A 26,715-nucleotide genomic window follows, 5' to 3' on the forward strand; every position below is an offset into this window, starting at 1 on the left:
TTTACTGTATACCTCTGACCTTCTTATTGACGATGAAACACAGATATTGCGTCGGAACTAAATACAAATGGCACAATGATGACTTAAGTGCAAGAAAACTGTCTCTTCTTACTGTCTATGTTTTGAACCATTCCTGTGACACTAGTTATAGATTCCGATGCTTCACTTCAGTTTTACAGTATTCCTCTGCCCTCTTAGAGACGATAAAACACAGAAATTGCATCGGAATTAAATACAAAATGCACAATGCCGACATAAGTACAAGAAAACTGACTCTTCTTACTGTCTATGTTTTAAACCATTCCTGTGACACTAGTTATAGATTCCGATGCTTCACTTCAGATTTACTGTATCCCTCTGACCTCCTTATTGACGATGAAACACAGAAATTGCATCGGAATTAAATAGAAATAACACAATGCCGACTAAACTACACGAAAACTGACTCTTCTTACTGTCAATGTTTTGAACCATTCCTGTGACACTAGATATAGATTCCGATGCTTCACTTCAGGTTTACTGTATCCCTCTGACCTTCTTATTGTTGATGAAGCACAGAAATTGCACCGGAATTAAGTATAAAAGGCACAACGCCGACTTAAGTACAAGAAAACTGACTCTGTTTGCTGTCTATGTTTTGATCCACTCCTGTGACACTAGTTATAGATTCCGATGCTTCACTTCAGGTTTACTGTATCCCTCTGACCTTCTTATTGACGATGAAACATAGAAATGGCATCGGAATTATATAGAAAAGGAACAATGCCGACTTAAGTACAGGAATACTGACGCTTCTTACTGTCTATGTTTTGAACCATTCCTGTGACACTAGTTATAGATGCCGATGCTTCACTTTAGGTTTACTGTATCCCTCTGACCTTCTTATTGACGATGAAGCACAGAAATTGCATCGGAATTGAATACAAAAAGCACAATGCCAACTTAAGTACAAGAAAACTGACTCTTCTTACTTTCTATGTTTTGAACCATTCATGTGACACTAGTTATAGATTCCGATGCTTCACTTCAGGTTTACTGTATCCCTCTGACCTTCTTATTGACGATGAAACACAGAAATCGCATCGGAATTAAATACAAAAGGCACAATGCCTACTTAAGTTCAAGAAAACTGACTCTTCTTACTGTCAATGTTTTGAACCATTCCTGTGACACTAGTTATAGTTGCCGATTCTTCACTTCAAGTTTACTGCATACCTCTGACCTTCTTATTGTTGATGGAACACAGAAATTGAACCGGAATTAAATACAAAAGGCACAACGCCGACTTAAGTACAAGAAAACTGACTCTTCTTACTGTCTATGTTTTGAACCATTCCTGTGACACTAGTTATAGATTCCGATGCTTCAATTCAGGTTTACTGTATCCCTCTGACCTTCTTATTGACGATGAAACACAGATATTGCATCGTAATTAAATACAAAAGCACAATGCCGACATAAGTACAAGAAAACTGACTCTTCTTACTGTCTATGCTTTGAACCATTCATGTGACACTAATTATAGAGTCCGATGCTTCACTTCAGGTTTACTGTATCCCTCTGACCTTCTTATTGACGATGAAACACAGAAATTGCATCGGAATTAAATAGAAAATTCACAATGCCGAATTATGTACAAGAAAACTGACTCTTCTTAGTGTCTATGTTTGAACCATTCCTGTGACACTAAATAGTGATTCCGATGCTTCACTTCAGGTTTACTGTATCTCTCTGACCTTCTTATTGACGATGAAACACAGGAATTGCATCGGAATTGAATACAAAAAGCACAATGCCAACTTAAGTACAAGAAAACTGACTGTTCTAACTGTCTATGTTTTGAACCATTCATGTGACACTAGTTATAGATTCCGATGCTTCACTTCAGGTTTACTGTATAACTCTGACCTTCTTACTGACGATGAAACACAGATATCGCATCAGAATTAAATACAAAAGGCACAATGCTTACTTAAGTTCAAGAAAACTCACTCTTCCTACTGTCTAAGTTATGAACCATTCCTGTGACACTAGTTATAGATTCCGATGCTTCACTTCAGGTTTACCGTATCCCTCTGACCTTCTTATTGACGATGAACCACAGAAATTGCATCGGAATTAAATAGAAAAGACACAATGCCGACCTAACTACACGAAAACTGACTCTTCTTACTGTCAATGTTTTGAACCATTCCTGTGACACTAGTTAAAGATTCCTATGCTTCACCTCAGGTTTACTGTATCCCTCTGACCATCTTATTGCCGATGAAACATAGAAATTGCATTGGAATTAAATAGTAAAGGAACAATGCCGACTTAAGTACAAGAAAACTGACTCTTCTTACTGTCTATGCTTTGAACCATTCCTGTGACACTAGTTATAGTTTCGATGCTTCACTTCAGGTTTACTGTATCCCTCTGACCTTCATATTGACGATGAAACACAGATATTTCAGCGGAATTAAATACAAAAGGCACAATGCCGCCTTAAGTACAAGACAAGTGACTCTTCTTACTGTCTATGTTTTGAACCATTACTGTGACACTAGTTATAGATTCCGATGCTTCACTTCATTTTTACTGTATCCCTCTGACTTTCTTATTGACGATTAAACACAGAAATTGCATCGGAATTAAATAGAAAACTCACAACGCCGACTTAAGTATAAGAAAACTGACTCTTCTTACTGTCTATGCTTTGAACCATTCCTGTGACACTAGTTATAGATTCCGATGCTTCACTTCATTTTTACTGTATCCCTCTGACTTTCGTATTGACGATTAAACACAGAAATTGCATCGGAATTAAATAGAAAAGGCACAATGCCGACTGAAGGACAAGAAAACTGACTCTTCTTTTTGTCTATGCTTTGAACCATTCCTGTGACACCAGTAATAGATTCGATGCTTCACTTCAGGTTTACTGTATCCCTCTGACCTTCATATTGACGATGAAACACAGAAATTTCAGCGGAATTAAATAGAAAAGGCACAATGCCGCCTTAAGTACAAAAAAACTGACTCTTCTTACTGTCTATGTTGTGAGCCATTCCTGTGACACTAGTTAAAGATTCCTATGCTTCACCTCAGGTTTACTGTATCCCTCTGACCTTCTTATTGCCGATGAAACATAGAAATTGCATCGGAATTAAATAGTTAAGGAACAATGCCGACTTAAGTACAAGAAAACTGACTCTTCTTACTGTCTATGCTTTGAACCATTCCTGTGACACTAGTTATAGATTCCGATGTTTCACTTCAGGTTTACCGCATCCCTCTGACCTCCTTATTGACGATGAAACACAGAGATTGCATCGGAATTAAATAGAAAAGGCACAATGCCGAATTAAGTACAAGAAAACTGATTCTTCTTACTGTCTATGTTTTGAACCATTCATGTGACACTAGTTATAGATTCCGATGCTTCACTTCAGGTTTACTGTATCCCTCTGACCTTCTTAGTGACGATCAAACACAGATATTGCAACAGAATTATATACAAAAGGCACAATGCCGACCTAAGTTCAAGAAAACTGTCTCTTCTTACTGTCTATGTTTTGAACAATTCCTGTGACACTAGTTAAAGATTCCGATGATTCACTTCAGGTTTACTGTATCGCTCTGACCTTCTTATTGACGATGAAACACAGAAATTGCATCGGAATTAAATACAAAAGGCACAATGCCGACTTAAGTACAAGAAAACTGACTCATCTTACTGTCTATGTTTGAACCATTCCTGTGACACTAGTTGTAGATTCCGATGCTTCACTTCAGGTTTACTGTATAAGTCTGTCCTCCTTATTGACGATGAAATACAGAAATTGCATCGGAATTAAATACAAAATGCACAATGCCGACTTAAGTACAAGAAAACTGACTCTTCTTTACTGTCTATGTTTTGAACCATTCCTGTGACGCTAGTTATATATTACGATGCTTCACTTCAGGTTTACTGTATCCCTCTGACCTTCATATTGACGATGAAACACAGAAATTGCATCGGAGTTAAATACAAAAGGAACAATGCCGACTTAAGTACAAGAAAACTGCCTCTTCTTACAGTCTATGATTTGAACCATTCCTGTGACACTAGTTATAGATTCCGATGCTTCACTTCAGGTTTACTGTATCCCTCTGACCTTCTTATTGACGATGAAACACAGATATTGCGTCGGAACTAAATACAAATGGCACAATGACGACTTAAGTACAAGAAAACTGACTCTTCTTACTGTCTATGTTTTGAACCATTCCTGTGACACTAGTTATAGATTCCGATGCTTCACTTCAGGTTTACCGTATTCCTCTGACCTTCTTACTGACGATGAAACACAGATATCGCATCAGAATTAAATACAAAAGGCACAATGCTTACTTAAGTTCAAGAAAACTCACTCTTCCTACTGTCTAAGTTATGAACCATTCCTGTGACAATAGTTATAGATTCCGATGCTTCACTTCAGGTTTACCGTATCCCTCTGACCTTCTTATTGACGATGAAACACAGAAATTGCATCGGAATTAAATAGAAAAGACACAATGCCGACCTAACTACACGAAAACTGACTCTTCTTACTGTCAATGTTTTGAACCATTCCTGTGACACTAGTTAAAGATTCCTATGCTTCACCTCAGGTTTACTGTATCCCTCTGACCTTCTTATTGCCGATGAAACATAGAAATTGCATTGGAATTAAATAGTAAAGGAACAATGCCGACTTAAGTACAAGACAACTGACTCTTCTTACTGTCTATGTTTTGAACCATTACTGTGACACTAGTTATAGATTCCGATGCTTCACTTGATTTTTACTGTATCCCTCTGGCTTTCTTATTGACGATTAAACACAGAAATTGCATCGGAATTAAATAGAAAACTCACAACGCCGACTTAAGTACAAGAAAACTGACTCTTCTTACTGTCTATGCTTTGAACCATTCCTGTGACACTAGTTATAGATTCCGATGCTTCACTTCTTTTTTACTGTATCCCTCTGACTTTCGTATTGACGATTAAACACAGAAATTGCATCGGAATTAAATAGAAAAGGCACAATGCCGACTTAAGGACAAGAAAACTGACTCTTCTTTTTGTCTATGCTTTGAACCATTCCTGTGACACCAGTAATAGATTCGATGCTTCACTTCAGGTTTACTGTATCCCTCTGACCTTCATATTGACGATGAAACACAGAAATTTCAGCGGAATTAAATAGAAAAGGCACAATGCCGCTTAAGTACAAAAAAACTGACTCTTCTTACTGTCTATGTTGTGAGCCATTCCTGTGACACTAGTTACAGATTCCGAAGCTTCACTTCAGCTTTACTGTATCCCTCTGACCTTCTAATTGACAATGAAACACAGAAATTGCATCGGAATTAAATACAAAAGGCACAATGCCGACTCAAGTACAAGAAGACTGGCTCTTCTTAATGTCTATGTTTTGAACCATTTCTGTGACACTAGTTATAGATTCCGATGCTTTACTTCTGGTTTACCGTATCACTCTGACCTTCTTATTGACGATGAAAAACAGACATTGCATCGGAGTGAAATACAAAATGCACAATGCCGACTTAAGTACAAGAAAACTGACTCTTCTTATTGTCTATGTTTTGAACCATTCCTGTGACACTAGTTATAGATTCCGATGATTCACTTCAGGTTTACTGTATCCCTCTGACCTTCTTATTGACGATGAAACAAAGAAATTGCATCGGAATTAAATACAAAAGGCACAATGCCGACTTAAGTACAAGAAAACTGACTCTTCTTACTGTCTATGTTTTGAACCATTCCTGTGACACTAGTTATAGATTCCGATGCTTCACTTCAGGTTTACTGTATCCCTCTGACCTTCTTATTGGCGACGAAACACAGATATTGCGTCGGAACTGAATACAAATGGCACAATGCCTACTTAAGTTCAAGGAAACTCACTCTTCCTACTGTCTAAGTTATGAACCATTCCTGTGACACTAGTTATAGATTCCGATGTTTCACTTCAGGTTTACCGTATCCCTCTGACCTTCTTATTGACGATGAAACACAGAAATTGCATCGGAATTAAATAGAAAAGACACAATGCCGACCTAACTACACGAAAACTGACTCTTCTTACTGTAAATGTTTTGAACCATTCCTGTGACACTAGTTAAAGATTCCTATGCTTCACCTCAGGTTTACTGTATCCCTCTGACCTTCTTATTGCCGATGAAACATAGAAATTGCATCGGAATTAAATAGTAAAGGAACAATGCCGACTTAAGTACAAGAAAACTGACTCTTCTTACTGTCTATGCTTTGAACCATTCCTGTGACACTAGTTATAGATTCCGATGTTTCACTTCAGGTTTACCGCATCCCTCTGACCTCCTTATTGACGATGAAACACAGAGATTGCATCGGAATTAAATAGAAAAGGCACAATGCCGAATTAAGTACAAGAAAACTGACTCTTCTTACTGTCTATGTTTTGAACCATTCATGTGACACTAGTTATAGATTCCGATGCTTCACTTCAGGTTTACTGTATCCCTCTGACCTTCTTAGTGACGATGAAACACAGATATTGCAACAGAATTATATACAAAAGGCACAATGCCGACCTAAGTTCAAGAAAACTGTCTCTTCTTACTGTCTATGTTTTGAACAATTCCTGTGACACTAGTTAAAGATTCCGATGATTCACTTCAGGTTTACTGTATCGCTCTGACCTTCTTATTGACGATGAAACACAGAAATTGCATCGGAATTAAATACAAAAGGCACAATGCCGACTTAAGTACAAGAAAACTGACTCATCTTACTGTCTATGTTTGAACCATTCCTGTGACACTAGTTATAGATTCCGATGCTTCACTTCAGGTTTACTGTATAAGTCTGTCCTCCTTATTGACGATGAAATACAGAAATTGCATCGGAATTAAATACAAAATGCACAATGCCGACTTAAGTACAAGAAAACTGACTCTTCTTTACTGTCTATGTTTTGAACCATTCCTGTGACGCTAGTTATATATTCCGATGCTTCACTTCAGGTTTACTGTATCCCTCTGACCTTCATATTGACGATGAAACACAGAAATTGCATCGGAGTTAAATACAAAAGGAACAATGCCGACTTAAGTACAAGAAAACTGCCTCTTCTTACAGTCTATGATTTGAACCATTCCTGTGACACTAGTTATAGATTCCGATGCTTCACTTCAGGTTTACTGTATCCCTCTGACCTTCTTATTGACGATGAAACACAGATATTGCGTCGGAACTAAATACAAATGGCACAATGATGACTTAAGTACAAGAAAACTGACTCTTCTTACTGTCTATGTTTTGAACCATTCCTGTGACACTAGTTATAGATTCCGATGCTTCACTTCAGGTTTACCGTATTCCTCTGACCTTCTTAGTGACGATGAAACACAGATATTGCATCGGAATTAAATACAAAAGGCACAATGCCGACGTGAGTACAGGAAAACTGACTCTTCTTACTGTCTATGTTTTAAACCATTCCTGTGACACTAGTTATAGATACCGATGCTTCACTTCACGCTTACTGTATCCCTCTGACTTTCTTATTGGCGATGAAACACAGAAATTGCATCTGAACTAAATACAAAAGGCGCAATGCCGACTTCAGTACAAGGAAACTGACTCTTCTTACTGTCTATGTTTTGAACCATTCCTGTGACACTAGTTATAGTTGCCGATTCTTCACTTCAGGTTTACTGCATCCCTCTGACCTTCTTATTGTTAATGAAACACAGAAATTGCATCGGAATTAAATACAAAAGGCACAACGCCGTCTTAAGTACAAGAAAACTGACTTATCTTACTGTCTATGTTCTGATCCATTCCTGGGACACTAGTTATAGATTCCGATGCTTCACTTCAGGTTTACTGTATCCCTCTGACCTTCTTATTGACGATGAAACATAGAAATTGCATCGGAATCAAATAGAAAAGGGACAATGCCGACTTAAGTACAAGAATACTGAATCTTCTTACTGTCTATGTTTAGAACCATTCCTGTGACACTAGTTATAGATGCCGATGCTTCACTTCAGGTTTACTGTATCCCTCTGACCTTCATATTGACGATGAAACACAGAAATTGCATCGGAGTTAAATACAAGAGGAACAATGCCGACTTAAGTACAAGAAAACTGCCTCTTCTTACAGTCTACGATTTGAACCATTCCTGTGACACTAGTTATAGATTCCGATGCTTCACTTCAGGTTTACTGTATCCCTCTGACCTTCTTATTGACGATGAAACACAGATATTGCGTCGGAACTAAATACAAAAGGCACAATGCCGACATAAGTACAAGAAAACTGACTCTTCTTACAGTCTATATTTTGAACTATTCATGTGACACTAGTAATAGATTCAGATGCTTCACTTCTGGTTTACCGTATCCCTCTGACCTTCTTAATGACGATGAAACATAGAAATTGCATCGGAATTAAATACAAAAGGCACAATGCCGACTTAAGTACAAGATAACTGACTCTTCTTACTGTCTATGTTTTGAACCATTCCTGTGACACTAGTTATAGATTCCGATTCTTCACTTCCGTTTTACTGTATCCCTCTGACCTTCTTATTGACGATGAAACACAGAAATAGCTTCGGAATTAAATACAAAAGGCACAATGCCGACTTAAGTACAAGATAACTGACTCTTCTTACTGTCTATGTGTTGAACCTTTCATGTGACACTAGTTATAGATTCCGATGGTTCACTTCATTTTTTCTGAATCCCTCTGACCTTCTTATTGACGATGAATCCTAGAAATTGCATCGGAATTAAATACAAAAGGCACAATGCCGATTTAAGTACAAGAAAACTGACTCTTCTTACTGCCTATGTTTTAACCACTCCTGTGACACTAGTTATAGATTCCGATTCTTCTCTCCAGGTTTACTGTATCCCTCTGTCCTTTTTATTGACGATGAAACACAGAAATTGCATCGGAATTAAATAGAAAAGGCACAATGCCGACTTAAGAACAAGAAAACTGACTCTTCTTACTGTCTATGATTTGAACCATTCCAGTGACACTAGTTATAGATTCCGATGCTTCACTTCAGGTTTACTGTATCCCTCTGACCTTCTTATTGACGATGAAACACAGAAATTTCATAGGAATTAAATACATAAGGCACAATTGCGACTTAAGTACAAGAAAACTGACTCTTGTTACTGTCAAATGTTTTGAACCATTCCTGTGACACTAGTTATCGATTCCGATGCTTCACTTCCGGTTTACTGTATCCCTCTGACCCTCTTATTGACGACGAAACACAGAAATACCATCGGAATTATATACAAAAGGCACAATGCCGACTTAAGTACAAGATAACTGACTCTTCTTACTGTCTATGTGTTGAACCATTCCTGTGACACTACTTATAGATTCCGATGCTTCACTTCAGGTTTACTGTATACGTCTGCCCTTCTTATTGACGATGAAACACAGAAATTGCATCGGAATTAAATACAAAATGCACAATGCCGACTTAAGTACAAGAAAACTGACTCTTCTTTACTGTCCATGTTTTGAACCATTCCTGTGACACTAGTTATATATTCCGATGCTTCACTTCAGGTTTACTGTATCCCTCTGACCTTTATATTGACGATGAAACACAGAAATTGCATCGGAGTTAAATACAAAAGGAACAATGCCGACTTAAGTACAAGAAAACTGCCTCTTCTTACAGTCTATGATTTGAACCATTCCTGTGACACTAGTTATAGATTCAGATGCTTCACTTCAGGTTTACTGTATCCCTCTGACCACCTTATTGACGATGAAACACAGATGTTGCGTCGGAACTAAATACAAATGGCACAATGTCGACTTAAGTACAAGAAACCTGACTCTTCTTACTGTCTATGTTTTGAACCTTTCCTGTGACACTAGTTATAGATTCCGATGCTTCACTTCAGGTTTACCGTATTCCTCTGACCTTCTTAATGTCGATAAAACACAGAAATTGCATCGGAATTAAATACAAAAGGCACAATGCCGTCTTAAGTACAAGAAAACTGACTCCTCTTACTGTCTATGTTTTGAACCATTCCTGTGACACTAGTTATAGATTCCGATGCTTCACTTCACGTTTAATGTATCCCTCTGACCTTCTTATTGACGATGAAACACAGAAATTGCATCGGAATTAAATACAAAAGGCACAATGCCGACTTAAGTACAAGGAAACTGACTCTTCTTACTATCTATGTTTTGAACCATTCTTCTGACACTAGTCATAGTTGCCGATTCTTCACTTCAGGTTTACTGCATCCCTCTGACCTTCTTATTGTTGATGAAACACAGAAATTGCATCGGAATTAAATACAAAAGGCACAACGCCGACTTAAGTACAAGAAAACTGGCTCTTCTTATTGCCTATATTTTGATCCAATCCTGTGACACTAGTTATAGATTCCGATGCTTCACTTCAGGTTTACTGTATCCCTCTGACCTTCTTATTGACGATGAAACATAGAAATTGCATCGGAATTAAATACAAAAGGAACAATGCCGACTTAAGTACAAGAATACTGACTCTTCTTACTGTCTATGTTTGAACCATTCCTGTGACACTAAATAGTGATTCCGATGCTTCACTTCAGGTTTACTGGATCCCTCTGACCTTCTTATTGTCGATGAAACACAGAAATTGCATCGGAATTGAATACAAAAAGCACAATGCCAACTTAAGTACAAGAAAACTGACTCTTCTTACTTTCTATGTTTTGAACCATTCATGTGACACTAGTTATAGATTCCGATGCTTCACTTGAGGTTTACTGTATCCCTCTGACCTTCTTATTGACGATGAATCAGAGAAATCGCATCGGAATAAAATACAAAAGGCACAATGAATACTTAAGTTCAAGAACACGGACTCTTCTTACTGTCTAAGTTAAGAACCATTCCTGTGACACTAGTTATAGATTCCGATGCTTCACTTCAGGTTTACCGTATCCCTCTGACCTTCTTATTGACGATGAAACACAGAAATTGCATCGGAATTAAATAGAAAAGGAACAATGCCGACTTAAGTACAGGAATACTGACGCTTCTTACTGTCTATGTTTTGAACCATTCCCGTGACACTAGTTATAGATTCCGATTCTTCACTTCAGGTTTATCGTATCCCTCTGACCTCCTTATTGACGATGAAACACAGAAATTGCATCGGAATTAAATAGAAAAGACACAATGCCGACTTAACTACACGGAAACTGACTCTTCTTACTGTCAATGTTTTGAACCATTCCTGTGACACTAGCTAAAGATTCCGATGCTTCATCTCAGGTTTACTGTATCCCTCTGACCTTCTTATTGACGATGAAACACAGAAATTGCAACGGATCTAAATACAAAAGGCACAATGCCGATTTAAGTTCAAGAAAACTGACTCTTCTTATTGTCTATGTTTTGAACCATTCCTGTGACACTAAATATAGATTCCGATGATTCACTTCAGGTTTACTGTATCCCTCTGACCTTCTTATTGTTGATGAAGCACAGAAATTGCACCGGAATTAAGTACAAAAGGCACAACGCCGACTTAAGTACAAGAAAACTGACTCTGTTTGCTGTCTATGTTTCGATCCACTCCTGTGACACTAGTTATAGATTCCGATGCTTCACTTCATGTTTACTGTATCCCTCTGACCTTCTTATTGACGATGAAACATAGAAATTGCATCGGAATTAAATAGAAAAGGAACAATGCCGACTTAAGTACAGGAATACTGACGCTTCTTACTGTCTATGTTTTGAACCATTCCTGTGACACTAGTTATAGATGCCGATGCTTCACTTTAGGTTTACTGTATCCCTCTGACCTTCTTATTGACGATGAAACACAGAAATTGCAACGGAATTGAATACAAAAAGCACAATGCCAACTTAAGTACAAGAAAACTGACTCTTCTTACTTTCTATATTTTGAACCATTCATGTGACACTAGTTATAGATTCCGATGCTTCACTTCAGGTTTACTGTATCCCTCTGACCTTCTTATTGACGATGAAACACAGAAATCGCATCGGAATTAAATACAAAAGGCACAATGCCTACTTAAATTCAAGAAAACTGACTCTTCTTACTGTCAATGTTTTGAACCATTCCTGTGACACTAGTTATAGTTGCCGATTCTTCACTTCAAGTTTACTGCATACCTCTGACCTTCTTATTGTTGATGGAACACAGAAATTGAACCGGAATTAAATACAAAAGGCACAACGCCGACTTAAGTACAAGAAAACTGACTCTTCTTACTGTCTATGTTTTGAACCATTGCTGTGACACTAGTTATAGATTCCGATGCTTCAATTCAGGTTTACTGTATCCCTCTGACCTTCTTATTGACGATGAAACACAGATATTGCATCGTAATTAAATACAAAAGCACAATGCCGACATAAGTACAAGAAAACTGACTCTTCTTACTGTCTATGCTTTGAACCATTCATGTGACACTAATTACAGAGTCCGATGCTTCGCTTCAGGTTTACTGTATCCCTCTGACCTTCTTATTGACGATGAAACACAGGAATTGCATCGGAATTAAATAGAAAATTCACAATGCCGAATTAAGTACAAGAAAACTGACTCTTCTTACTGTCTATGTTTGAACCATTCCTGTGACACTAAATAGTGATTCCGATGCTTCACTTCAGGTTTACTGTATCTCTCTGACCTTCTTATTGTCGATGAAACACAGGAATTGCATCGGAATTGAATACAAAAAGCACAATGCCAACTTAAGTACAAGAAAACTGACTGTTCTAACTGTCTATGTTTTGAACCATTCATGTGACACTAGTTATAGATTCCGATGCTTCACTTCAGGTTTACTGTATCCCTCTGACCTTCTTACTGACGATGAAACACAGAAATCGCATCAGAATTAGATACAAAAGGCACAATGCTTACTTAAGTTCAAGAAAACTCACTCTTCCTACTGTCTAAGTTATGAACCATTCCTGTGACACTAGTTATAGATTCCGATGCTTTACGTCAGGTTTACCGTATCCCTCTGACCTTCTTATTGACGATGAAACACAGAAATTGCATCGGAATTAAATAGAAAAGACACAATGCCGACCTAACTACACGAAAACTGACCCTTCTTACTGTCAATGTTTTGAACCATTCCTGTGACACTAGTTAAAGATTCCTATGCTTCACCTCAGGTTTACTGTATCCCTCTGACCTTCTTACTGCCGATGAAACATAGAAATTGCATCGGAATTAAATAGTAAAGGAACAATGCCGACTTAAGTACAAGAAAACTGACTCTTCTTACTGTCTATGCTTTGAACCATTCCTGTGACACTAGTTATAGTTTCGATGCTTCACTTCAGGTTTACTGTATCCCTCTGACCTTCATATTGACGATGAAACACAGATATTTCAGCGGAAATAAATACAAAAGGCACAATGCCGCCTTAAGTACAAGACAACTGACTCTTCTTACTGTCTATGTTTTGAACCATACCTGTGACACTAGTTATAGATTCCGATGCTTCACTTCAGGTTTACTGTATCCCTCTGACCTTCTTATTGATGACGAAACACAAATATTGCGTCGGAACTGAATACAAATGGCACAATGACGACTTAAGTACAAGAAAACTGACTCTTCTTACTGTCTATGTTTTGAACCATTCCTGTGACACTAGTTATAGATTCCGATGCTTCACTTCAGGTTTACTGTATTCCTCTGACCCTCTTAGAGACGATAAACACAGAAATTGCATCGGAATTAAATACAAAAGGCACAATGCCGACTTAAGTACAAGAAAACTGACTCTTCTTACTGTCTATGTTTTGAACCATTCCTGTGACACTAGTTATAGATTCCGATGCTTCACTTCAGGTTTACTGTATCCCTCTGACCTTCTTATTGACGACGAAACACAGATATTGCGTCGGAACAGAATACAAATGGCACAATGCCTACTTAATTTCAAGAAAACTCACTCTTCCTACTGTCTAAGTTATGAACCATTCCTGTGATACTAGTTATAGATTCCGATGTTTCACTTCAGGTTTACCGTATCCCTCTGACCTTTTTATTGACGATGAAACACAGAAATTGCATCGGAATTAAATAGAAAAGACACAATGCCGACCTAACTACACGAAAACTGACTCTACTTACTGTCAATGTTTTGAACCATTCCTGTGACACTAGTTAAAGATTCCTATGCTTCACCTCAGGTTTACTGTATCCTTCTGACCTTCTTATTGCCGATGAAACATAGAAATTGCATCGGAATTAAATAGTAAAGGAACAATGCCGACTTAAGTACAAGAAAACTGACTCTTCTTACTGTCTATGCTTTGAACCATTCCTGTGACACTAGTTATAGTTTCGATGCTTCACTTCAGGTTTACTGTATCCCTCTGACCTTCTTATTGACGATGAAACACAGATATTGCATCGTAATTAAATACAAAAGCACAATGCCGACTTAAGTACAAGAAAACTGACTCTTCTTACTGTCTATGTTTTGAACCATTCATGTGACACTAATTATAGAGTCCGATGCTTCACTTCAGGTTTACTGTATCCCTCTGACCTTCTTATTGACGATGAAACACAGAAATTGAATCGGAGTTAAATACAAAAGGCACAATGCCGACTTTAGTACAAGAAAACTGACTCATCATACTGTCTATGTTTTGAACCATTCCTGTGACACTAGTTATAGATTCCGATGCTTCACTTCAGGTTTACTGTATCCCTCTGACCTTCTTATTGACGATGAAACACAGAAATTGCATCGGAATAAAATACAAAAGGCACAATGCCGACTTAAGTACAAGAAAACTGACTCTTTTTACTGTCTATGATTTGATCGACTCCTGTGACACTAGTTATACATTCCGATGCTTCACTTCAGGTTTACTGTATCCCTCTGACCTTCTTATTGACGATGAAACACAGAAATTGCATCGGAATTAAATAGAAAAAGCACAATGCCGAATTAAGTACAAGAAAACTGACTCTTCTTACTGTCTATGTTTTGAACAATTCCTGTGACACTACTTATAGATTCCGATGCTTCACTTCAGGTTTACTGTATCCCCCTGACCTTCTTATTGACGATGAAACACAGAAATTGCATCGGAATTAAATACAAAAGGCACAATGCCGACTTATGTACAAGAAAAGTGACTCTTCTTACTGTCTATGTTTTGAACCATTCCTGTGACACTACTTATAGATTCCGATGCTGCACTTCAGGTTTACTGGATACCTCTGACCTTCTTATTGCTGATGAAACACAGAAATTGCACCGGAATTAAATACAAAAGGCACAACGCCGACATAAGTACGATAAAACTGACTCTTTTTACTGTCTATGTTTTGATCCACTCCTGTGACACTAGTTATAGATTCCGATGCTTCACTTCAGGTTTACTGTATCCCTCTGACCTTCTTATTGACGATGAAACATAGAAATTGCATCGGAATTAAATAGAAAAGCAACAATGCCGACGTAAGTACATGAATACTGGTGCTTCTTACCGTCTATGTTTTGAACCATTCCTGTGACACTAGTCATAGATGCCGATGATTCACTTTAGGTTTACTGTATCCCTCTGACCTTCTTATTGACGATGAAACACAGAAATTGCATCGGAATTAAATAGAAAAGGCACAATGAAGAAATTAAGTACAAGAATACTGACTCTTCTTCCTGTCTATGCTTTGAACCATTCCTGTGACACTAGTTATAGATTCCGATGCTGCACTTCAGGTTTACTGTATCCCTCTGACCTTCTTATTGACGATGACACACAGAAATTGCTTCGGAATTAAATACAAAAGGCAGAATGCCGACTTAAGTACAAGAAAACTGACTCTTCTTACTGTCTATGTTTTGAACCATTCCTGTGACACTAGTTATAGATTCCGGTGCTTCACTTCAGGTTTACTGTATTCCTCTGACCCTCTTGGACACGATAAAACACAGAAATTGCATCGGAATTAAATACAAAAGGCACAATGCCGACATAAGTACAAGAAAACTGACTCTTCTTACTGTCTATGTTTTGAACCATTCCTGTGACACTACTTATAGATTCCGATGCTGCACTTCAGGTTTACTGCATACCTCTGACCTTCTTATTGTTGATGAAACACAGAAATTGCACCGGAATTAAATACAAAAGGCACAACGCCGACTTAAGTACAAGAAAACTGACTCTTTTTACTGTCTATGTTCTGATCGACTCCTGTGACACTAGTTATAGATTCCGATGCTTCACTTCAGGTTTACTGTATTCCTCTGACCCTCTTAGAGACGATAAAACACAGAAATTGCATCGGAATTAAATACAAAACGCCCAATGCCGACATAAGTACAAGAAAACTGACTCTTCTTACTGTCTATGTTTTGAACCATTCCTGTGACACTAGTTATAGATTCCGATGCTTCACTTCAGGTTTACTGTATCCCTCTGACCTTCTTATTGACGATGAAACACAGAAATTGCATCGGAATTAAATACAAAAGGCACAATGCCGACTTAAGTACAAGGAAACTGACTCTTCTTACTGTCTATGTTTTGAACCATTCCTGTGACACTAGTTATAGTTGCCGATTCTTCACTTCAGGTTTACTGCATACCTCTGACCTTCTTATTGTTGATGAAACACAGAAATTGCACCGGAATTAAATACAAAAGGCACAACGCCGACTTAAGTACAATAAAACTGACTCTTCTTACTGTCTATGACTTGAATCACTCCTGTGACACTAGTTATAGATTCCGATGCTTCACATCAGGTTTACTGTATCCCTCTGACCTTCGTATTGACGATGAAACATAGAAATTGCATCGGAATCAAATAGAAAAGGAACAATGCCTACTTATGTACATGAATACTGACGCTTCTTACTGTCTATGTTTTGAACCATTCCTGTGACACTAGTTATAGATGCCGATGCTTCACTTTAGGTTTACTGTATCCCTCTGACCTTCTTATTGACGATGAAACACAGAAATTGCATCGGAATTAAATAGAAAATGCACAATGCCGAATTAAGTACAAGAAAACTGACTCTTCTTACTGTCTATGTTTGAACCATTCCTGTGACACTAAATAGTGATTCCGATGCTTCACTTCAGGTTTACTGTATCCCTCTGACCTTCTTATTGACGTTGAAACACAGAAATTGCATCGGAATTGAATACAAAAAGCACAATGCCAACTTAAGTACAAGAAAACTGACTCTTCTTACTGTCTATGTTTTGAACCATTCATGTGACACTAGTTACAGATTCCGATGCTTCACTTGAGGTTTACTGTATCCCTCTGGCCTTCTTACTGGCGATGAAACACAGAAATCGTATCGGAATTAAATACAAAAGGCACAATGCCTACTTAAGTTCAAAAAACTGACTCTTCTTATTGTCTATGTTTTGAACCGATCCTGTGACACTAGTTACAGATTCCGATGATTCACTTCAGGTTTACAGTATCCCTCTGGCCTTCTTATTGACGATGAAACACAGAAATTGCATCGGAATTATATACAAAAGTCACAATGCCGACTTAAGTACAAGAAAACTGACTCTTCTTACTGACTATGATTTGAACCATTCCTGTGACACTAGTTACAGTTGCAGATTCTTCACTTCAGGTTTACTGCATACCTCTGACCTTCTTATTGTTGATGAAACACAGAAATTGCACCGGAACTAAATACGAAAGGCACAACGCCTACTTAAATACAAAAAAACTGACTCTTCTTACTATCAGTGTTTTGAACCACTCCTGAGACACTAGTTACAGATTCGATGCTTCACTTCAGGTTTACTGTATCCCTCTGACCATCATATTGACGATGAAAGACAGAAATTTCAGCGGAATTAAATACAAAAGGCACAATGCCGCCATAAGTACAAGAAAACTGACTCTTCTTACTGGTTATGATTTGAACCATTCCTGTGACACTAGTTATAGATTCCGATGCTTAACTTCATTTTTACTGTATCCCTCTGACTTTCTTATTGACGATTGAACACAGAAATTGCATAGGAATAAAATAGAAAAGGCACAATGCCGACTTAAGTACAAGAAAACTGACTCTTCTTACTGTCTATGCTTTGAACCATTCCTGTGACTCTAGTTATAGTTTCCGATGCTTCACTTCATTTTTACTGTATCCCTCTGACTTTCTTTTTGACGATTGAACACAGAAATTTCATCGGAATTAAATAGAAAAGGCACAATGCCGACTTAAGGACAAGAAAACTGACTCTTCTTACTGTCTAAGCTTTGAACCATTCCTGTGACACTAGTTATACATTCGATGCTTCACTTCAGGTTTACTGTATCCCTCTGACCTTCATATTGACGATGAAACACAGAAATTTCAGCGGAATTAAATACAAAAGGCACAATGCCGCCTTAAGTACAAGAAAACTGACTCTTCTTACTGTCTATGTTTTGAACCATTCCTGTGACACTAGTTATAGATTCCGAAGCTTCACTTCAGCTTTACTGTATCCCTCTGACCTTCTTATTGACGATGAAACACAGAAATTGCATCGGAATTAAATACAAAAGGCACAATGCCGACTCAAGTACAAGAAGACTGGCTCTTCTTACTGTCTATGTTTTGAACCATTTCTGTGACACTAGTTATAGATTCCGATGCTTTACTTCAGGTTTACCGTATCACTCTGACCTTCTTATTGACGATGAAAAACAGACATTGCATCGCAATTAAATACAAAAGGCACAATGCCGACTTAAGTACAAGAAAACTGACTCTTCTTACTGTCTATGTTTTGAACCATTCCTGTGGCACTAGTTATAGATTCCAATGCTTCAATTCAGGTTTACTGTATCCCTCTGACCTTCTTATTCACGATGAAACACAGATATTGCGTCGTAATTAAATACAAAAGGCACAATGCCGACTTAAGTACAAGAAAACTGACTCTTCTTACTGTCTATGTATTGAATCATTCATGTGACATTAATTATAGAGTTCGATGCTTCACTTCACGTTTACTGTATCCCTCTGACCTTCTTATTGACGATGAAACACAGAAATTAATCGGAATTAAATACAAAAGGCACAATGGCGACTGATGTACAAGATAACTGATTCATCTTACTGTTTATGTTTGAACCATTCCAGTGACACTAGTTATAGATTCCGATGCTTCACTTCAGGTTTACTGTATCCCTCTGACCTTCTTATTGACGATGAAATACAGAAATTGCATCGGAATTAAATACAAAAGGCACAATGCCGACTTTAGTACAAGAAAACTGACTCTTCTTACTGTCTATGTTTGAACCATTCCTGTGACACTAGTTATAGATTCTGATGCTTTACTTCAGGTTTACTGTATTCCTCTGACCTTCTTATTGACGATGAAACACAGAAATTGCATCGGAATTAAATACAAAAGGCACAATGCCGACTTAAGTTCAAGAAAACTGTCTCTTCTTATTGTCTATGTTTTGAACCATTCCTGTGACACTAGTTATAGATTCCGATGCTTTACTTCAGGTTTACTGTATCCCTCTGACCTTCTTATTGACGATGAAACACAGAAATTGCATCGGAGTTAAATACAAAAGGCACAATGCCGACTTAAGTACAAAAAAACTGACTCATCATACTGTCTATGATTTGAACCATTCCGGTGACACTAGTTATAGATTCCGATGCTTCACTTCAGGTTTACTGTATCCCTCTGACCTTCATATTGACGATGAAACACAGAAATTGCATCGGAATTAAATACAAAAAGCAAAACGCCGACTTAGGTACATGTAAACTGACTCATCTTACTGTCTATGTTTTGAACCATTCCTGTGACACTAGTTATAGATTCCGATGCTTCACTTCAGGTTTACTGTACCCCTCTGACCTTCTTATAGAAGATGAAACACAGATATTGCATCGGAATTAAATACAAAAGGCACAATGCCGACTTAAGTACAAGAAAACTGACTCTACTTACTGTCTATGATTTGAACCATTCCGGTTACACTAGTTATAGATTCCGATGCTTCTCTTCAGGTTTACTGTATCCCTCTGACCTTCGTATTGACGATGAAACATAGAAATTGCATCGGAAGTAAATACAAAAGGCACAATGCCGACTTAAGTACAAGATAACAGACTCTTCTTACAGTCTGTGTTTTGAACCATTCATGTGACATTAGGCATAGCTTCCGATGCTTCACATTAGGTTTACTGTATCCCTCTGACCTTCTTGTTATCGAGGAAACACAGAATTTGCATCGGAATTAAATACAAAAGGCACAATGCCGACTTACGTACAAGAAAACCGACTCTTCTTTCTGTCTATGTTTGAACCATTCATGTGACACTAGTTATAGATTCCGATGCTTCACTTCAGGTTTATTGTATCCCTCTGACCTTCTGTCGACGATGAAACACAGAAATTGCATCGGAATTAAATACAAAAGGCACAATGCCGACTCAAGTACAAGAAAACTGACTCCTCTTACTGTCTATGATTGAACCATTCCTGTGACACTAGTTATAGATTCCGATGCTTCACTTGAGGTTTACTGTATCCCTCTGACCTTCTTATTGACGATGAAACACAGAAATTGCATCGGAATTAAGTACAAAAGGCACAATGCCGACTTAAGTACAAGGAAACTGACTCTTCTTACTGTCTATGTTTTGAACTATTCCTGTGACACTAGTTATAGTTGCCGATTCTTCACTTCAGGTTTACTGCATACCTCTGACCTTCTTATTGTTGATGAAACACAGAGATTGCACCGGAATTAAATACAAAAGGCACAACGCCGACTTAAGTACAAGAAAACTGACTCTTTTTACTGTCTATGTTTTGATCCACTCCTGTGACACTAGTTATAGATTCCGATGCTTCACTTCAGGTTTACTGTATCCCTCTGACCTTCTTATTGACGATGAAACATAGAAATTGCATCGGAATTAAATAGAAAAGGAACAATGCCGACTTAAGTACAGGAATACTGACGCTTCTTACTGCCTATGTTTTGAACCACTCCTGTGACACTAGTTATAGATGCCGATGCTTCACTTTAGGTTTACTGTATCCCTCGGACCTTCTTATTGACGATGAAACACAGAAATTGCATCGGAATTAAATAGAAAAGGCACAATACCGAATTAAGTACAAGACAACTGATTCTTCTTACTGTCTATGTTTGAACCATTCCTGTGACACTAAATAATGATTCCGATGCTTCACTTCAGGTTTACCGTATCCCTCTGACCTTCTTATTGACGATGAAACACAGAAATTGCATCGGAATTGAATACAAAAAGCACAATGCCAACTTAAGTACAAGAAAATTGACTCTTCTTACTTTCTATGTTTTGAGCCATTCTTGTGACACTAGTTATAGATTCCGAAGCTTCACTTGAGGTTTACTGTATCCCTCTGACCTTCTTATTGACGATGAAACACAGAAATCGCATCGGAATTAAAACAAAAGGCACAATGCCTACTTAAGTTCAAGAAAACTCACTCTTCTTACTGTCTAAGTTATGAACCATTCCTGTGACACTAGTTATAGTTTCCGATGCTTCACTTCAGGTTTACCGTATCCCTCTGACCTTCTTATTGACGATGAAACACAGAAATCGCATCGGAATTAAATAGTAAAGACACAATGCCGACTTAACTACACGAAAACTAGCTCTTCTTACTGTCAATGTTTTGAACCATTCCTGTGACACTAGCTAAAGTTTCCGATGCTTCACCTCAGGTTTACTGTATCCCTCTGACCTGCTTATTGACGATGAAACACAGAAATTGCAACGGAATTAAATACAAAAGGCACAATGCCGCCTTATGTTCAAGAAAACTGACTCTTCTTATTGTCTATGTTTTGAACCATTCCTGTGACACTAGTTATAGATTCCGATGATTCACTTCAGGTTTACTGTATCCCTCTGACCTTCTTATTGACGATGAAACACAGAAATTGCATCGAAATTATATACAACAGGCACAAGCCGACTTAAGTTCAAGAAAACTGACTCTTCTTACTGTCTATGTTTTGAACAATTCCTGTGACACTAGTTATAGATTCCGATGCTTCACTTCAGGTTTACTGTATTCCTCTGACCCTCTTAGAGACGATAAAACACTGAAATTGCATCGGAATTAAATACAAAAGGCACAATGCCGACATAAGTACAAGAAAACTGACTCTTCTTACTGTCTATGTTTTGAACCATTCCTGTGACTCTACTGATAGTTGCCGATTCTTCACTTCAGGTTTACTGTATCCCTCTGACCTTCTTATTGACGATGAAACACAGAAATTGCAACGGAATTAAATACAAAAGGCACAATGCCGACTTAAGTACAAGAAAACTGACTCTTCTTACTGTCTATGTTTTGAACCATTCATGTGACACTAGTTATAGATTCCGATGCTTCACTTCATTTTTACTGTATCCCTCTGACTTTCTTATTGACGATTAAACACAGAAATTGCATCGGAATTAAATAGAAAAGCCACAATGCCGACTTAAGGACAAGAAAACTGACTCTTCTTACTGTCTATGCTTTGAACCATTCCTGTGACACTAGTTATAGATTCCGATGCTTCACTTCATTTTTACTGTATCCGACTGACTTTCTTATTGACGATTAAACACAGAAATTGCATCGGAATTAAATAGAAAAGGCACAATGCCGACTTAAGGACAAGAAAACTGACTCTTCTTACTGACTAAGCTTTGAACAATTCCTGTGACACTAGTTATAGATTCGATGCTTCACTTCAGGTTTACTGTATCCCTCTGACTTTCATATTGACGATGAAACACATAAATTTCAGCGGAATTAAATACAAAAGGCACAATGCCGCCTTAAACAAGAAAACTGACTCTTCTTACTGTCTATGTTTTGAACCATTCCTGTGACACTAGTTATAGATTCCGAAGCTTCACTTCAGCTTTACTGTATCCCTCTGACCTTCTTATTGACGATGAAACACAGAAATTGCATCGGAATTAAATACAAAAGGCACAATGCCGACTCAAGTACAAGAAGACTGGCTCTTCTTACTGTCTATGTTTTGAACCATTTCTGTGACACTAGTTATAGATTCCGATGCTTTACTTCAGGTTTACCGTATCACTCTGACCTTCTTATTGACGATGAAAAACAGACAATGCATCGGAATAAAATACAAAAGGCACAATGCCGACTTAAGTACAAGAAAACTGACTCTTCTTACTGTCTATGTTTTGAACCATTCCTGTGGCACTAGTTATAGATTCCAATGCTTCAATTCAGGTTTACTGTATCCCTCTGACCTTCTTATTGACGATGAAACACAGATATTGCATCGTAATTAAATACAAAAGGCACAATGCCGACTTAAGTACAAGAAAACTGACTCTTCTTACTGTCTATGTATTGAATCATTCATGTGTCATTAATTATAGAGTCCGATGCTTCACTTCAGGTTTACTGTATCCCTCTGACCTTCTTATTGACGATGAAACACAGAAATTGCATCGGAATTAAATACAAAAGGCACAATGCCGACTGATGTACTAGATAACTGATTCTTCTTACTGTTTATGTTTGAACCATTCCTGTGACACTAGTTATAGATTCCGATGCTTCACTTCAGGTTTACTGTATCCCTATGACCTTCTTATTGACGATGAAACACAGAAATTGCATCGGAATGAAATACAAAAGGCACAATGCCGACTTAAGTACAAGAAAACTGACTCTTGTTACTGTCTATTTTTGAACCATTCCTGTGACACTAGTTATAGATTTGGATGCTTCACTTCAGGTTTACTGTATTACTCTGACCTTCTTATTGACGATGAAACACAGAAATTGCATCGGAATTAAATACAAAAGGCACAATGCCGACTTAAGTACAAGAAAACTGACTCTTCTTATTGTCCATGTTTTGAACCATTCCTGTGACACTAGTTATAGATTCTGATGCTTTACTTCAGGTTTACTGTAGCCCTCTGACCTTCTTATTGACGATGAAACACAGAAATTGCATCGGAGTTATATACAAAAGGCACAATGCCGACTTAAGTACAAGAAAACTGACTCATCATACTGTCTATGTTTTGAACCATTCCTGTGACACTAGTTATAGATTCCGATGCTTCACTTCAGGTTTACTGTATCCCTCTGACCTTCATATTGACGATGAAACACAGAACTTGCATCGGAATTAAATACAAAAAGCAAAACGCCGACTTAGGTACATGAAAATTGACTCATCTTACTGTCTATGTTTTAAACCTTTCCTGTGACACTAGTTATAGATTCCGATGCTTCACTTCAGGTTTACTGTATCCCTCTGACCTTCTTATTGAAGATGAAACACAGATATTGCATCGGAATTAAATACAAAAGGCACAATGCCGACTTAAGTACAAGAAATCTGACTCTTCTAACAGTCTATGTTTGAACCATTCATGAGACGCTAGTTATAGATTCCGATGCTTCACTTCAGGTTTACTGTATCCCTCTGACCATCTTATTGTTGATGAAACACAGATATTGCACCGGAATTAAATACAAAAGGCACAACGCCGACTTAAGTACAAGAAAACTGACTCTTCTTACTGTCAATGATTTGAACCATTCCTGTGACACTAGTTAAAGATTCCGATGCTTCACCTCAGGTTTACTGTATCCCTCTGACTTCTTATTGACGATGAAACACAGAAATTGCAACGGAATTAAATACAAAAGGCACAATGCCGACTTAAGTACAAGAAAACTGACTCTTCTTACTGTCTATGTTTTGAACCATTCATGTGACACTAGTTATAGATTCCGATGCTTCACTTCAGCTTTACTGTATCCCTCTGACTTTCTTATTGACGATTAAACACAGAAATTGCATCGGAATTAAATATAAAAGGCACAATGCCGACTTAAGTACAAGAAAACTGACTCTTCTTACTGTCTATGCTTTGAACCATTCCTGTGACACTAGTAATAGATTCCGATGCTTCACTTCATCTTTACTGTATCCCTCTGATTTTCTTATTGACGATTAAACACAGAAATTGTATCGAAATTAAAAAGAAAAGGCACTACGCCGACTTAAGGACAAGAAAACTGACTCTTCTTACTGTCTATGCTTTGAACCATTCCTGTGACACTAGTTATAGATTCGATGCTTCAATTCAGGTTTACTGTATCCCTCTGACCTTCATATTGACGATGAAACACAGAAATTTCAGCGGCATTAAATACAAAAGGCACAATGCCGCCATAAGTACAAGAAAACTGACTCTTCTTACTGTCTATGTTTTGAACCATTCCTGTGACACTAGTTATAGATTCCGAAGCTTCACTTCAGCTTTACTGTATCCCTCTGACCTTCTTGTTGACGATGAAACACAGAAATTGCATCGGAATTAAATACAAAAGGCACAATGCCGACTCAAGTACAAGAAAACTGACTCTTCTTATTGTCTATGTTTTGAACCATTCCTGTGACACTAGTTATAGATTCTGATGCTTTACTTCAGTTTTACTGTATCCCTCTGACCCTCTTATTGACGATGAAACACAGAAATTGCATCGGAGTTATATACAAAAGGCACAATGCCGACTTAAGTACAAGAAAACTGACTCATCATACTGTCTATAATTTGAACCATTCCTGTGACACTAGTTATAGATTCCGATGCTTCACTTCAGGTTTACTGTATCCCTCTGACCTTCATATTGACGATGAAACACAGAACTTGCATCGGAATTAAATTCAAAAAGCAAAACGCCGACTTAGGTACATGAAAATTGACTCATCTTACTGTCTATGTTTTAAACCTTTCCTGTGACACTAGTTATACATTCCGATGCTTTACTTCAGGTTTACTGTATTCCTCTGACCCTCTTAGAGACGATAAAACACTGAAATTGCATCGGAATTAAATACAAAAGGCACAATGCCGACATAAGTACAAGAAAACTGACTCTTCTTACTGTCTATGTTTTGAACCATTCCTGTGACACTAGTTATAGATTCCGATGCTTCACTTCAGGTTTACTGTATCCCTCTGACCTTCTTATTGACGATGAAACACAGAAATTGCATCGGAATTAAATACAAAAGGCACAATGCCGACTTAAGTACAAGGAAACTGACTCTTCTTACTGTCTATGTTTTGAACCATTCCTGTGACTCTACTTATAGTTGCCGATTCTTCACTTCAGGTTTACTGCATACCTCTGACCTTCTTATTGTTGATGAAACACAGAAATTGCACCGGAATTAAATACAAAAGGCACAACGCCGACTTAAGTACAAGAAAACTGACTCTTCTTACTGTCTATGTTTTGAACCATTCCTGTGGCACTAGTTATAGATTCCAATGCTTCAATTCAGGTTTACTGTATCCCTCTGACCTTCTTATTGACGATGAAACACAGATATTGCATCGTAATTAAATACAAAAGGCACAATGCCAACTTAAGTACAAGAAAACTGACTCTTCTTACTGTCTATGTATTGAATCATTCATGTGTCATTAATTATAGAGTCCGATGCTTCACTTCAGGTTTACTGTATCCCTCTGACCTTCTTATTGACGAAGAAACACAGAAATTGCATCGGAATTAAATACAAAAGGCACAATGCCGACTGATG

The sequence above is a fragment of the Schistocerca serialis genome, chromosome 1 (genome assembly GCF_023864345.2).
Source record: "Schistocerca serialis cubense isolate TAMUIC-IGC-003099 chromosome 1, iqSchSeri2.2, whole genome shotgun sequence".
Classification (NCBI taxonomy): Eukaryota; Metazoa; Arthropoda; class Insecta; order Orthoptera; family Acrididae; genus Schistocerca; species Schistocerca serialis.